A 14,586-nucleotide genomic window follows, 5' to 3' on the forward strand; every position below is an offset into this window, starting at 1 on the left:
CAGGGAAGAGGGCCTTACAGGACAAATGGATTGGACCCTTCAAGGTTGTGGGCAAACTTGGAGAGGCCAATTACTTAGTGGACTTGGGCAATCACAACAAAGCCCCTAAGGTCTTTCTCACTAACTGCCTAAAGGCGTATTTATCCAGACCAGAACTAGGATATTTGCTCTTAGCATCTGATCAAGAGGAGGAGGCGAGTGATCCTCTACCTGATCTCCTCAAAAACAGCCTTTAGATGGAAAAATAGAAGGAGTTAATCTCTCTTCTGATCAGACTCTGCAACAACAAGAGGAGTGAAAAGTTCTGTTGATCAGTTTGCCTCACTGTTTTCACTGACACCCGGCTTCACCCCTTTGGGCCAGCATGATATACTCTCTGGTGACTTTCTCCCTGTCAAAAGCAGGGGTTACAGAATGTCAGACCATGTAAGAACCCACATAAAGGAAGAGGTCAAGAAGATGCTTGATTTGGGGTAATAGAGCAATCTACAAGTTCATGGACTAGTCCAGTTGTACTAGTACCAAAGAAGGATCCAAGGAGTTGAGATTCTGTGTGGATTATAGAGCTCTTAATACAGTCACCAACCATGACAGATGCCCATTCTTTACCTAGGACAGATGAGCTGGGGACAAACTTGGTTCAGCCAAGTCCCTCAGTACATTTGACCTAACCTCATGCTATTGGCAAATAGCTCTGACAGACCATGCCAAGGGAAAAACTGCATTTTCTACCGCAGGAGGCCTTTACCAGTTTAAGGTTATACCTTTTGGGCTAAAACATTCACCTGCTACATTCCAGAGGATGGTGAATCATGTTCTGAATGGGTTGGAAGACTTCTGCATGGCATACTTGGATGACATTGCAGTGTTCAGCCCCACTTGGGAAGAGCATCTAGACCACCTTGGATATGTTGTGCAGGCTCTTAAGCAGGTCCATCTGACCATAAAGGCGAGAAAATGTAAAATTGGTCAGAGCAAAGGGGTCTACCTTGGTTATGAGGTAAGAGGAGGTTAAATAAGGCCATTGCCTAGCAAAGTACAATCTGTACAAGACTGGGCCAGCCCTACTACTCAAACCCAAGTGAGAGCCTTTATAGGTCTTACTGGTTACTATAGGAAGGTCATTAAGAACTGTGGGACCATAGCTTCTCCCTTGAATGTGATCGCCTTACCCAAATTCCCCAAGAAGGTTAGGTGGAATGAGGAGTGCACCAAGGCATTTGAAGGAGTTAAGAAAGACCTTTCTCAAACTCCAGTGTTAAGAGCTCCTGACTGAAACCAATCCCTTATTGCACAAACTGATGCTTCAATACAGGAATAGGTGCAGTTTTGAGTCAGCTGAATGAGAAAGAAAGGCAGGGAACACCCTGTATGCTTCATCAGTAGGAAACTGAAGGACTGTGAGACAAGGTGGGAAACTATTGAACTTTAGTGTTTTGCCATTGAGTGGACTTTGAAGAAGTTTAGACCATACTTGTATGGATCTACTTTTGTAATTCAAACAGATCACCAACCCTTGAGATGATTATGTCAGATGAAGAGGGAGAATCCTAAATTGTTAAGATGGTCAATCAGCCTCCAGCGGTATTATTTCACCATAATACACAGAGGTCAGGCTGTAATCACCAAAATGCTGATGGTCTCTCAAAAAATAATGACCGACTGGATTAGGAGATTCATCCAGGAGTGGATTAAATCCTGTCCCTTAGTCTGAGGGGGGGCTATTGTTAGGGAGAATTCTCAGAAATGTGCTAATTCCCTTCTACCTTAGAGGCCCCAGCTCTTTTGCTGGACTTTAGGACTTTTATTTTGATCCTGGAGAGAGTGAGACCTTTTTTCCACTCTCTCATGCATTTTTATTTGATTTGAATACTTTGTTTCTTTTGGTTTTGGAGTGTGACAAACTCCATGGGCATCATATTTCAAATTGTGACACACATCACTTTCAGTGCAGTGACACAGGGAAGTCCTTTAGATTTCCAAAATGTTTAAATACCTTCTCTTGGATAAACTACTGTTTCCAAGAGCAGTAATGTGAAATTGACTTTACTTACCTTTAGTAACTTTGTAGACCCAGCACACACTAACTTCCATAGAGTGCTGGAGGGATTACTTAGTATCCCCTTTGTCTATTTTCTCATGTAAAATGTTTATGTTACCCTTTTTACAATTAATGGCTGGTGGCAGTGGTTTACTTGTTCCTACCATTGTGTGTTTTTACTGTGGGCTACGTTTGCAACTGCAGTATAGCACCCATGGGTGCCCATTTTGTCAAAATGGCCCCGGTCTTCTTTTATTTCCATTTCTTGTTGGACAGGTCCTTCTTGAGATTTACTCTGCGTGCCAAACCTGATTTGGTCCCTTTGTTCTTTTTCTCTTTGGCGGGGTTCACTGGTGAAGCCCGCCTCAGGCTCCAGCATGCAGGAGGCGAGTGACAGCTAGGCTACGCATTAATGGGAGAGACTTGCATCAAAGACCAGGTCTTTTGAAAGAAAGGCAGAGTCGACCACTGGATGAAGGAATCCGAAGAATAACTTGGAAGAGAAGCTTGCTGCAACTCCTGGACCGTTGGTTTGCCCGGTGAAGCCCTGTAGCAGTGCTGAAGCTCAAAATTTGCCTCAACTAGAGGTGCCCCGCAAAGGATGACTTCTCCCCTTGGGTTGGTGGGACCCATTGACCCCAAGACGAACTCCACTGGAAATCATTTCTCTGCTGGCTGTACTTACATTGCTGCTGCAGGAACCGAGTGCCAGGGGACAGGAACACCAGCATCGAGTGCATCATTTTTAAGCCAGACCCGAGCTCCAGGAAGATCCTCCAGATGCCCTCAATGCAAGGCTGACCAAGACTGAGCCACCTCAACAGTGCTGGACCCCAGAAAGAAGGAAAGTTCACAAGGTTCCAAGAACCGCTGTGATGCTATTCGCGAGAAGCTGAAACCGCAAAGTTTTGCTGATCTGTACTTTGCCCATTGCTGCCGCCAACCTTCAAATCACAGTGCAGGAGTCCTCAGACATCCTCCCTCTTGTCCCCACGACTGAGGCCCAGGAACAACAGAATCTGCCATACTACAAGAACAGAAGACAGCTGGAATCATTTATTCAGAACTAAGCTGCAGTAAACTACGGAGTACTTAACTCTTGTTGTGTAGCTTGCTTGCTCTAAGTTGAGACTTGCATTGGCAGCCCTTTGCAGAGTTGCTTGCTGCTTTTCCTTTCGCAAGCTTCCCAGCTTGTGGCCAAACAGTGATTTATTTTTCAACAAAACTCTCTATAACATTGTGCAAGACTTGTTACTTACCATCACAAAGTGCCTCAGATCCCCATAGACTTTGCTCAATTGACATTGGCTGGCCTGGCTCCCCGAAGACTCTTCTAACCTCTGACTTTTTGTATAACTATTCCTCCAAAAAGTAATACATACCTAACTTGTATAGCTGGGAAAGGGTTAATCCACATTGCATTGGATGGTTCAAAAGTGCTTACCAGTTTGAGAAACGTGTTAACCATTGTTTCCTTCCTTAACCTTTTCCTTTGCCACAACTTCAGTATTACCATTTAAATGTAAAAGTGATATATACATACCCACCGTGTCCTAGCAATTGAAGTCACCTCAGGGTGTAGGAAAATCTGCCTGCCATCCCAAAAGGGTATCTACTTACTTTATTGACTGAAGGACTGTATTTTGAAGTGTTTTTTTATTGTTGCCAATTGCTCCCTTCTAAACAAGGCTTATTTTAAAAGTGACCTTTTAAATTAATAAATAATTATTTAATCAAGAAACCTTGAGTATAAGTGTGATTGGAATACCTGTCACTGTGAAACTCTATGTTGCAACCCTACATCTCACATTGACCACTCTTGATATAAGCCTGGCTGCTCAGTCACACTACCAACCTTTGTAGTGCAGGCCTATACCAAAGGTTGGGTTCCCTATTGCCAAGAGGACAAGGCTGGCGTAGTCACCCACAGGGTCACTACATACAATCTTGCCTAACACTGTGTTCACTGAATCAAGAAAGTAGAAAACGGGAATACACAGGGTTAGCAGTTGTTTTCAGAGTATGCTTTAACTTGCCCTCCTTCCCTCTCACGTGTTACCTACATCTCTATTAAGTGGCCTGGCACAAAGCATGTACTTCTTTGTCTAAAATATTGCTATCTTTCATGATACAGACATGATTGACAGACAACAAGTAGCCAACACTCTTCACTGCAACATAATTTATAAGAATGTTAATGTGTGCTTATTAACATGAATCATACCAGCATACTGGTTGTAATGATTTTTTTTTCTGGAATATGTTTATGCAATATTTCTATGAAATTGCACACCTTTTTATTTTGAGTATATTATTACTTGGCATACTGTCACCAAAGTATTTTGGTATTGCTGATATGTTTGTTAATATGTCATTCATTAAGTTGCAACGGCTAATCTAACATTCCTGGGTACACACTCCCACCTCACTATGCTAAAATATTTCAGAGGTGGTCCCTAATATTATGGAGAATTCACCACAGTAAGATCCATAAAGGATGATGATTTGTTTACACAATAGGAATTGTTCCTAAATAATATCAAGCCACCTCTAAGCAGCATTCTCAAATAAATGGCAACACTCCTGCTTATTGTCCAGTGTATTAAAACTCTCTTCCGTTAACATTTACATAAAACGTGTTTCTGTTCATGTATTGCATATTAAAACTTGTATGTTCTCAAACAGCAAAAACAAGAATCGCTGTTAGCGAAAGGTTGCATAGAAAAATTACATTTAAGTAAACATTTGCACATCAATTCACCCCTGTATGAGTGTGGGGCTGTAGGTTCCCAACATGGGCATGCAATCATAATGCGGGCTATTGATCTTCATCAAATTCTAGATGTTTAGGACACAGAGTTATTAATATAGAATTCACAGGATCTTGGAACAGCCACCTGATATAGGCTAGTTATGTTATGATTTCCTAATACTAGAATGAGAATCCCTCCCACTTCACTCCACAGATCAGATCCTACTGTGCAATGTCAAGAGAAAGGAGGATCTTCCTCCTAAAGCCCACATTTTGAATTCATTGGTCAAGTAAAAGTGGCAGTAATTACATTATGTAATTCCATCCAGCAATGGCAGATAGGGGAGCAGGTGCAGGTACACGTGGATCAAGGTCACTTGGCCAAAGCCCCACCCACCTGGTGCCTTCCTGGTTGCCGCTCTTTTTCCCTAGTTAAGGAGCAATCCAGCCTCTTTTCCTTTGCAGATGGGGAGCAGGTGCAATTGGACCTAGGTCACCTGGCCTAATCCTTGCCCACCTGGTGCCTTGCTGCTCTTTTTCCTTACTTAATCAGCCCTACAGCCTCTTTTCCTTTGCAGCCGTGGAGCCGGTGCAAGTGGATCTAGGTCTCCTGGCCTAAATCCCGCCCACCTGGTGCTTTCTGGTTGTTGCTCTTATTCTCTACTTAAGCAGCCCTCAAGCCTCTTTTTATTTGCAGATGGGGAGCAGGTGCAAGTGTATCCAGATCACCTGGCCTAAGCACCACCCACCTGCTTAGCCCTGTCTCAACCTTTCTGCTCTTAGCTCTTAGATCTGGGCACCTGAAGCGAAGGGCAGACAAAGAAAAGGGCAATTCCTGTTTGAACCAGGAGAACCAAGGGCCCAAACTCATGATCATATGGCAGGTAAGCATGCACCAACATGTGTTTTCTCCCTATGTCTGCACAGGCCATCCCTACCATCATCAGGCAACACCAACGCCAACTTCTCTGGTGCTGGGGTGAGGACAGGTACTCTGTGGCACAGTAAGTTGTGCATTTGTAAAAGTTTGATTCTCGCACCCCACCGCATGTTTGCCGTCACCCCTCCCTTTGTCCCTGTTGTTTCCTTGTTTGTTGGCGTCCCGCCTCCCTCCATCCCACTGCGCTCTCATTGGTTGGCAGGCCCTTTAAATCAGCCACGAAAGTCACCCCTGCTTCTCATTTCCTGTATCATGTAAAGCATAAAGGAACAGATGTAACACATTTTGTGCATTAAAAACAAAATGCTCTGTAGCTGTGTATTCCGCTCCTGCACATACACCATTCCAATCCTCAAGAAATGGATGGCAATTGTTTGAAACAAGTTTACTGGATGGATGTGTGTGTAATTATTGAATTCCCACCAGTTGTATTTCATCAGGTTTACAACAGCTACTGCAATGCTGCCGTTAATCTGTAATCTAGAGCTAACTCTCTGATAACCATCTGTATTAAAGTAATTACCATCTGACGTTGGTTGCAAAACCAAAACAAACAAAAAACCAAAGCTTGCAGCCCTTGAATACACACTTATGTGGTTGCAAGCTGCCATGCGCTAGCAGACACTGGGATAACATATAAAGGTGTTGCCACACGGGCTAAGTGAAGATGTCCGGCCACCATCCAGGTTTCTCTTCGAGTGATGGCTAAAGTACTATACAGTTTGCTAAATGTAACTTTTAAACTCATTGGTTTTATATATGATATGATATGATAGGTTATTTATGATACTCTTAATACCCAGAGGTTTCTAAACACGGACCCTGGGATCAAACCTGTGTTTCTCCATGTCGTCTTGCTTCCAAGGCGAGCACGATGCCCCTGAGGTATCCTCCCGAGTTTTGGGCTATTAAGTACACCTATAAGTCAAAACTACAGCATTACAGTACAAATAGGGAGAAATGGCAAATGAGGAGGCGCACAAAGCTTGTAGGTGATGTTTGGTGTTTTGCCGACCCATTAACTGCATATGGCCATGCTAATCCCTATGGCCATTCCCATCCAATGCCTAAATCCCCCCCACCCCCCGCCCAAAACGCCTCCTCATGGGAACTCTTTGAGCTTGCTTTAACCAAGCCTTACCATCAAAGTTTACATGCAAATTGCTCGCCAGTGTTTTTTTTTTTTTCCAAGCAGTTTTATGAAATGTAAGACTTAATTTGAGTTGTAAAGACACTACTGGTGTAATAATAATGTCTCAACCAGGTCTGGCTTCAGACACCAGATGTATAAGTACTATGAGTGTCATTCACTGACGTCCAGTTAAAAACGTGCATTGACAAAGCCAACCTTTTTGGATTGTGTATAAGTATTAGGCATTTGCCAGTCACTGCTATTAGATGCCCATGTGCCTGCACCATTTTACATCTGCTACCATCAATGGCCAATTAATACCACTGCGGCAGTGCCTGGCGATTCCCATGTCTTCACAAAAGCCCAAACTGCTGGCTTTGCCAATGCTTGTTTTAAAGAACTTAGTTGTTGGCAGGCACTACAAAAATTCAACTGTGTGCATGCAGAGAATAACAATGCTATGCAAACATCTTCAGGATTCCACTTATCAGTTCACTTACAGGATAGACAAAAATGAACTTTTTTGGACAAATTGAAAATGCAATTAATGTCAGACTAGGATCATCAATTGTCGAGTGCTGTAATGGATGTTGTTCGTGTACACTGGGCAAAGTAAACACGCGTTTAATTAGTGTTCCAACAAATATTTGAGTGTGATGTTACGAGTACCACTTGTTCTCTTCGCTGCTTCGGCCACCTTGCTCCCGACTTGAACTTGAGCAGCAATTGAATTCTAATGTCACCTAAGTACATCAGCCTTTGTGCTTCGGGGGAATTGAATGCTAATATGGTACAAACTTCATCTTTGCAAACATACCGCGTTTGCTCGCACTTGTGCGCGTGTGTAATGCAACTGTGTTAGTATAATTGAAATGTAACTATGCAAGCAGGCCATTACCATCTGTAGAGGGATGCTTCAAAACCTCTTTTGCCAGGTAGCACTGTTCTAAACATCCACTTCACGTTAATGCAATCTACAGGAGAGGCGTCTTACAGTCGCTTGGGTTGTCCTCTTCATTTATTTCCTGTCGCGTTTTATCTTTCTTTGGAGGGCATTTGTGGTAAACACATTACCATTTAAAGACTTGAACTTTTGCAATGAAGTGATACTTACATTTGAGAGGTAGAGCACAGTTAAAACTTTAAACAGGGATGCTTAATCACAATGCAAGCAATTACTGGAAATTCCAAGTGAATTCCAATGCACATTTAACTACTATACATTATATATAGTAATGTGTAGTATCAATGCATGTCATACACCTGTGTTAACAAACAGGCACATTTTAAATAAATATCCTTGGAGGCCTGGACTTAAGCTTCAATGACGACCAAGACCTCAAAGCTGCTGCTTTACACTTAGTACTCAAAGATCTGAACTTCACCCAATTGGTGAATGCTCCCACTCATATCAAAGGCACAACCATGGATTGGATCCTGTCATTTAATACCAGAGTAACCATAGATACCGTTAATCCCCTTAGCTAGTCGGGCCACTTCTGCATCAACTTCACCCTGATGAGTGATGAACCCTGTCCGCCTAAGACAGTAGTAATACTCTCGAAACAAGAAACCCCCGAAAGCTCACTGTAGAGAATTTTGCCCCCACTCTTAATAAAATCTTAGCAACCAACCTAGTCACCAGCAATGATTCAAGTATCATTGCCAACTACTACCATAGATGCATCACCCTTACCATTGACAAAGTAGCACCCATCACAACTAAAATTCCCACTTCTGGTTTGTCGAAGAATTAGCCACTTTAAGAAGGACCAAACGCTCTCTGGAACATGCCCACAACAAACACCCCACCCCTGACTCTGCCACAGCTTTTAAAGACACCAACATAAGATACAAATCAGCCATTATCTCCCACAAAGCCAATGCCTACAATACGTGCATCACTAATGCCCAATCAGATTTTAAAAAAACTGTTCTCTATCCTCAGAGAATTAGAACATCCTACCCAATTGCAACCCACACTTATTCCAGTAAAGAGTGGTGCACCACTATACAAGGCACACTTGCCTCTAAAATTACTGTGTTACAAAATAAAACAAACACCAAAAAACTGTCCTTAGTAGACAAAAACATTGTATTTACTAACCCCCACCCCACCACCAATGATAACACTAACTCTCTATTCCATTTCTCACCGGTCTCACAAGAACTAGTGCTGGACACCATTACCAAGCTTAAAGCATCCAATTGTAAAGGTGATAACATCCCAGCTAAACCAGTCAAAGCATGCACATCCTCCCTTGCCCCCACCATCACCAACTTTGTCAACTCCTCTTTTAACACCAACACAGCTCCAGCTAGTATCAAAGAGGCCTGGGCCACTCCACTTCTAAGAAAAACAACATTAGACCCAACAGTACCTACCAATTATTGTTCAATAACAACAATCCAATTTCTTCTCAAAATTATAGATAAAATAGCTTACACACAAATACAAACACACCGCGAACAGAACCAATTACTTGGAACCAGACAATCGGGCTTCAGGCCCAATCATAGAATGGAAACTGCCCTACTGGATCTCAAAATGCAAATGGACAATATCAGAGACTCAGGGAAACTTAGCATTCTCCTGTTGTTAGACCTGTCCGCCACATTTGACCTGCTGGACCATGGCAAACTGTGCACTTCATTAGCCAATGATTTCCACTTTTATAAGTGAAGGGGGACTATGGACTAGGAGTAGGAGTATGTTGGTCACTACAGTGAGTAACTTATAATTTCCATGCTATGATCTCTAGGGCCTCGGAAATGTTTCAACTGGCCCCCAAGGAGAAGGAAGGCTTCCTGTGCCAGCGCCGAGAGGCCAAAAGGAAGACCGTGCTTTTGAACCCTCTATTGGACGACATTTGGGATGAGGGGGTGTCCCTGATGAAGAACTCGGCCCTGGCGAAGAGAGACCGGTACGAGAAGAAGTACAGAGTGCCGGACTCTGCACCGAAGTGTCAGATCCCAACCGTCCCCGGACTCAGTGGTCGCAGCGGCGAAAAAGTCTTCTGGATCCTAGATGCCCTCTTCCCCCCTGGACAGCGAGGGGAAGAAGTTGGACGCCATGGGGTGACGGGTCATCTTGTTGGCCGCGACGACTATCAAGGCGGCCAATGCCTCGGCCATCGTGGCTTGTTATGACAGGGAGCTGTGGTACAAGATCGCTCCCCTCCTGGACTTCCTACCCGACGACATGAGAGCGGAAGCACTGGAGATCCTGCAAGAAGAAGAGGTGGCATCGGACCATGCCATCACGGTTGCCACGGACGTCGCTGATGCAGGATTCCATCAAATGGGCAACAGCGTTTGCCTTCAGCTGGGTTGTTTGAGGGCCACTAGCTTCTGCCGGGATGTACAGTTGAGGGTTTTGGACATGCCCTTTGACGGAGACAACTTATTCAGCAAGACTGGACGAGTCTCTTCAGGCCATCAAGGCAGATACTGAGACGGCCTGGGCATTGTGCACGCTCCAGCAGAGACGCCCGTCCTTTCGGACCTCCGGAGGAAAGTCCCAACGGTACTCCAAAGGTTTTGGTGGTGGCTTGTCATCCTATCGTGAACAATCCTGCTCTTCGGCTTAGGAAGCCTGCAGGGGCTGCCGCAAGTCCGGAGGGGGTCGGCGTCATCGTCAAGGTCCCCAAGGTGGTGCCCCCACGGCGATGCAGGACTGAACCGGCCATGATGTAGGGCCCACACCTCTGCACCCCGGTGGAGGGCTGGCCGGTGAAATTTGTCAGCGTGTGGAAGTCAATCTCCACCAACCTTTGGGTGCTGGATGCCCTTGCCCCACGGGCACACCCAGAAAATTTCAACAGAAGTGTCCGCACATTCCACCAGTGGCCAGGAAGGAAAACCACAACCCTCAACTTCTGCTGGAGGTCTGGGCCATGCTGAAGAAGGTTGCGATAGAATTCATCCCAAAAAAGCTCCGGGGCTCAGGAGTGTACTCCTGGTACTTCCTCATCAGAAAGAAGACAGGTGGTTGGAGGCCATCCGGCGCCTCAAGTACATCATATACCAGAGGTTTTGGATGGTCACCCTTCAGCACATGCTGGGACAACTGGAAGGAGACTTCCTATAGTTGCTGGACCTGGAGGATTCTTATTTCCACATCCGCATTCACCAAACACTGCACGTTTCTGCACTTTGTGGTCTAAGGACACCACTACCGATTCAAGGCTCTCCCCTTCGGATTGAAGTCGGTGCCAAGGGTTTTCACCAAACCCAAAGAACTAACCCCACAACAGACCCTAAAATATTATGGGAAATAGCCACAAAAGGAGATCACTATAGACTGATCATTTAAATCCTACCGAGACAAAAGCCCTTAAATGATTCATCCACTGCCTCCCTGCCGTACCATATCCAAATTCCCAACAGACACATCTAGATAGAAAGTTTGTAAAAGGGGACCACAACACCTGCTCCAACACATCGAAGGAGGAGAATAGACACCCAACCCAGATTAATCAATCCATCAGAATTAGAACACCTACAGAGCTGGCTAGAATAGAACGGCGAGCGCATCGCACCGCGGCCATATTTAACTATAAAACAAGATTGCACCACTGGGTGCGGCGTGAGAAGTCAGGTTGAACAACTGCACATAATGGGGTTCTCGGGGGCATAACTATCAGAAGTTATAAGTGATTGGTTAGCACTTGGTGGATGCACCCGTAATATGGGCATAACCTTTGTAACAAAGGCAATAGATAATACAAAACATCACTGAAAAGATTTATTGCGACTGAGGCTCTGCAAATCCCCCTCTTGCAGGATTCCTTCAAAAGCATTACGAAAAAGCATTACGAACAAAATTGCGAGATCACAAGAAGCTCACTTCATCAAAGGGAGATTTATAAGTGGCGAGGTAAATAGGTTTACAAACGTGGGGAGAACATATCCTTGGACAAGGTGATGTGGGACCTTGGGAACACACAAACAGATAATATAACATACGTTTTCTTATGTTGCAGACTAAGTACCATTTTAGGCGCCCCAACTTGACCATTTGAAAGTGACAACACTGCTGAAATTGAATGTGCCTCTCCTCCGTACATACAAACAGACGTACAGGTATGATCTTGTCAATTTTAGACATGATGTCATGCACTTAATGGTGATGGGGTAGGGTAAAGATAGCCTCTTTTTTAATGTCACAAGTTGACTTGTTTAGTACATTGCAAAGTAAAATTATTCCACTCTAGAGATGAGTCAGTAAGAAATGTCACACGCTTTTTCCCATATGTGAGAGAAGTCATTCTGATGTTCTCCCATTTAATTCCCAGAATATGTCGCAATCCCGCCCCTGAGGGGCTTGCTGATTGGGTCAAAAGAAGCAATAATGGATCCTGAAGAATATGATACACGCAAGACATCATTGAAACCGGTCGAGCAGACATATAGATGTCACCTCATTTAGAGTGACACAAGTGGACTTATGCATTTTTAGACAAAAATTGTTTGAATTGATGTTACCGAATTTATGTTTTCTTGTATAGATGTGTCATGTATTCTCGCACAGGAGAATGGTCTATGCACCCCCCAAATTAAGAGCTCAGTATTGAGTGCATGTTGTGACGAGAACTTGTGCGACACGTATACCCTTGAAAAATGTTTTAGAAATTACTCCTGGATCAACCAGACACACCTCACGGAGGGCAATTAAATTGTCAGATTCTCTGACGTCGAGTCCCACGTGACCTGCCTGTTTTATCCAAGGGTGCAGTCGGGAAATGGTTTTCCCGTAACTGCTTTGGTTTTAACTGTTTGGGCTAACTACCCATAGCTGTATGAAATTTGTATGTATAAAATGTATTGTGGAATGTTATTGTGGACATTTTTCCATTGCTTGATATAGGGCGAGAACAGTCCCCATGTACTCCCTGGCTGCAGTCGGCGGATCAGCGCTTCCTAGGTTCAGAAACATCATGCAGGGTTAGAATAGTGTGCCCCATGTAGGGAAAGAGTTAGGGTTGCATTAATAGCACAATAAAATAAACAGCTTCGGTGAAGCTTTTGTTCCTTACTCTGTTTTGTGTGTTACATAGTCTCTTTACACCAGCTGTAGCACCTGCTTTGTTTGCTGGGTATATCTGGCTATCATGAGGCCAGATGAAGGTTATAACAAACAACATTCCACCTCAATCTACTGAAGTCATTCTCATGTGATACAATACCATCCCACTATTGCAGTGGGTGAGAAACACATCTCAGGTAATGAAAATCAGGACAGACCAATACACAATGGACTTAAACTGCAGGTTAAAATGGAAAGTTGCATGTCTGTTTCTTTACAACTTCAATCCACTGAGGAATAATCTGACCAAAAAAACAAACATGGTAATACATTATCAGTTGTAATTTCTGGAATGTTTAAGGATTTTTAATTGTATATTTATGCCTATTGTGGATATTGTTATACTTTCCTCATGCATGAAGTGGTAGAAACCTTCATTATATATGCAAATTTAGAAAATCTTTATACATCTGAAATGTCATTTTCACAAATATCACATGCCTATGTGAAAAAATGATTGAAAAGTGAATATATCAATACATTATCAGTTATAATTCCTAAAAGGGGCCAGGGGGCTATATTCTAGATGACACATCCCCTTATGACACAGCAAAATTCAATGGGTCAATGCAATGGAAGAAAGGATAATGGCGCGGGTGGTCATGAGAGATTGACATGTCCTTATCACAGATGCTTTCCGATTTAAACACTCTGTACGGATGGAGTTTGCAAGGTATTTAAGCTCAAACACATAAAAACAAGATAGAGTTTTTGGGAGGGCAGAGAATCAATAGAAACATTCCAACGGGATAAAAGCAGATTTGGATTCCTTCTGGATCTAACTGATAGGGTAGAATGTCTTTAAAAAAGGGTTTGTCCAGACTATGGGCCTCATTATAATGTTGCTGGTCTAGAAACAAGGATGCCAGTTAGCTCACCTCCACCCTTGTTTCCGGACCGGCAAACTACAAGTATGCCTGCCAGACCATTGCTAATGGTGCCGGTGCTCCTGTGTCCCCACTAGGGTTGTAACAGTATACCTGTATACCTGTATAAACACAGTGTACAATTTAATTTTCTTTCAATAACTGTTACCTTGTTTGGAACGGTATATCGAATGAACTGAAGTTGTAGTGCACGTCTGCACTGCAGTGCACATTACAATGCGTGCAGGGCTGTGTGCCTACCTGGCACTGGCTTACGCTTTGCAGTCCTTCTCCACCCACTCTGAGCTTGCAAATAGGGGTGGAGTTTGCCAGCCTCCAGCTGCCTGGATGACTGCCAACGCACCAGTAAGCAAGTCAGACACAGACAGTTGTCAGCTCAGAAGTGCTCTGCTCCATGTAAGGCTCCAAAACTCTTAATTTAATTAAATATATGCATTGTTGGCTCCCATGAATGGGCGTATTGCATTTTTTTGTGTCCTTTGCCACTCCATTGTCTGGTGCCATGTCCTCCTGAATTGATGCAGTAGCAAGCAACACAGAAAGAAAGTTACGGTAGGTGTTTTTTACCTAACAGGCAATTTTATGTACAGAGCTTCTCATGGGCAGCTTGCAAACGTGCTGGGGTGCTTCCTGCTAACGTTTCAACCAAATTTAACAACATGCACATTTTTTAATTTAAATGTTATTATTCCTAGGGTGAAACAAAACGTGAGGCTTGAAGCAGTCCTCCAAATACTGGGTCGACT

The sequence above is a fragment of the Ambystoma mexicanum genome, chromosome 8, assembly GCF_040938575.1.
Source record: "Ambystoma mexicanum isolate Mex_15411 chromosome 8, UKY_AmexF1_1, whole genome shotgun sequence".
NCBI lineage: Eukaryota > Metazoa > Chordata > Amphibia > Caudata > Ambystomatidae > Ambystoma > Ambystoma mexicanum.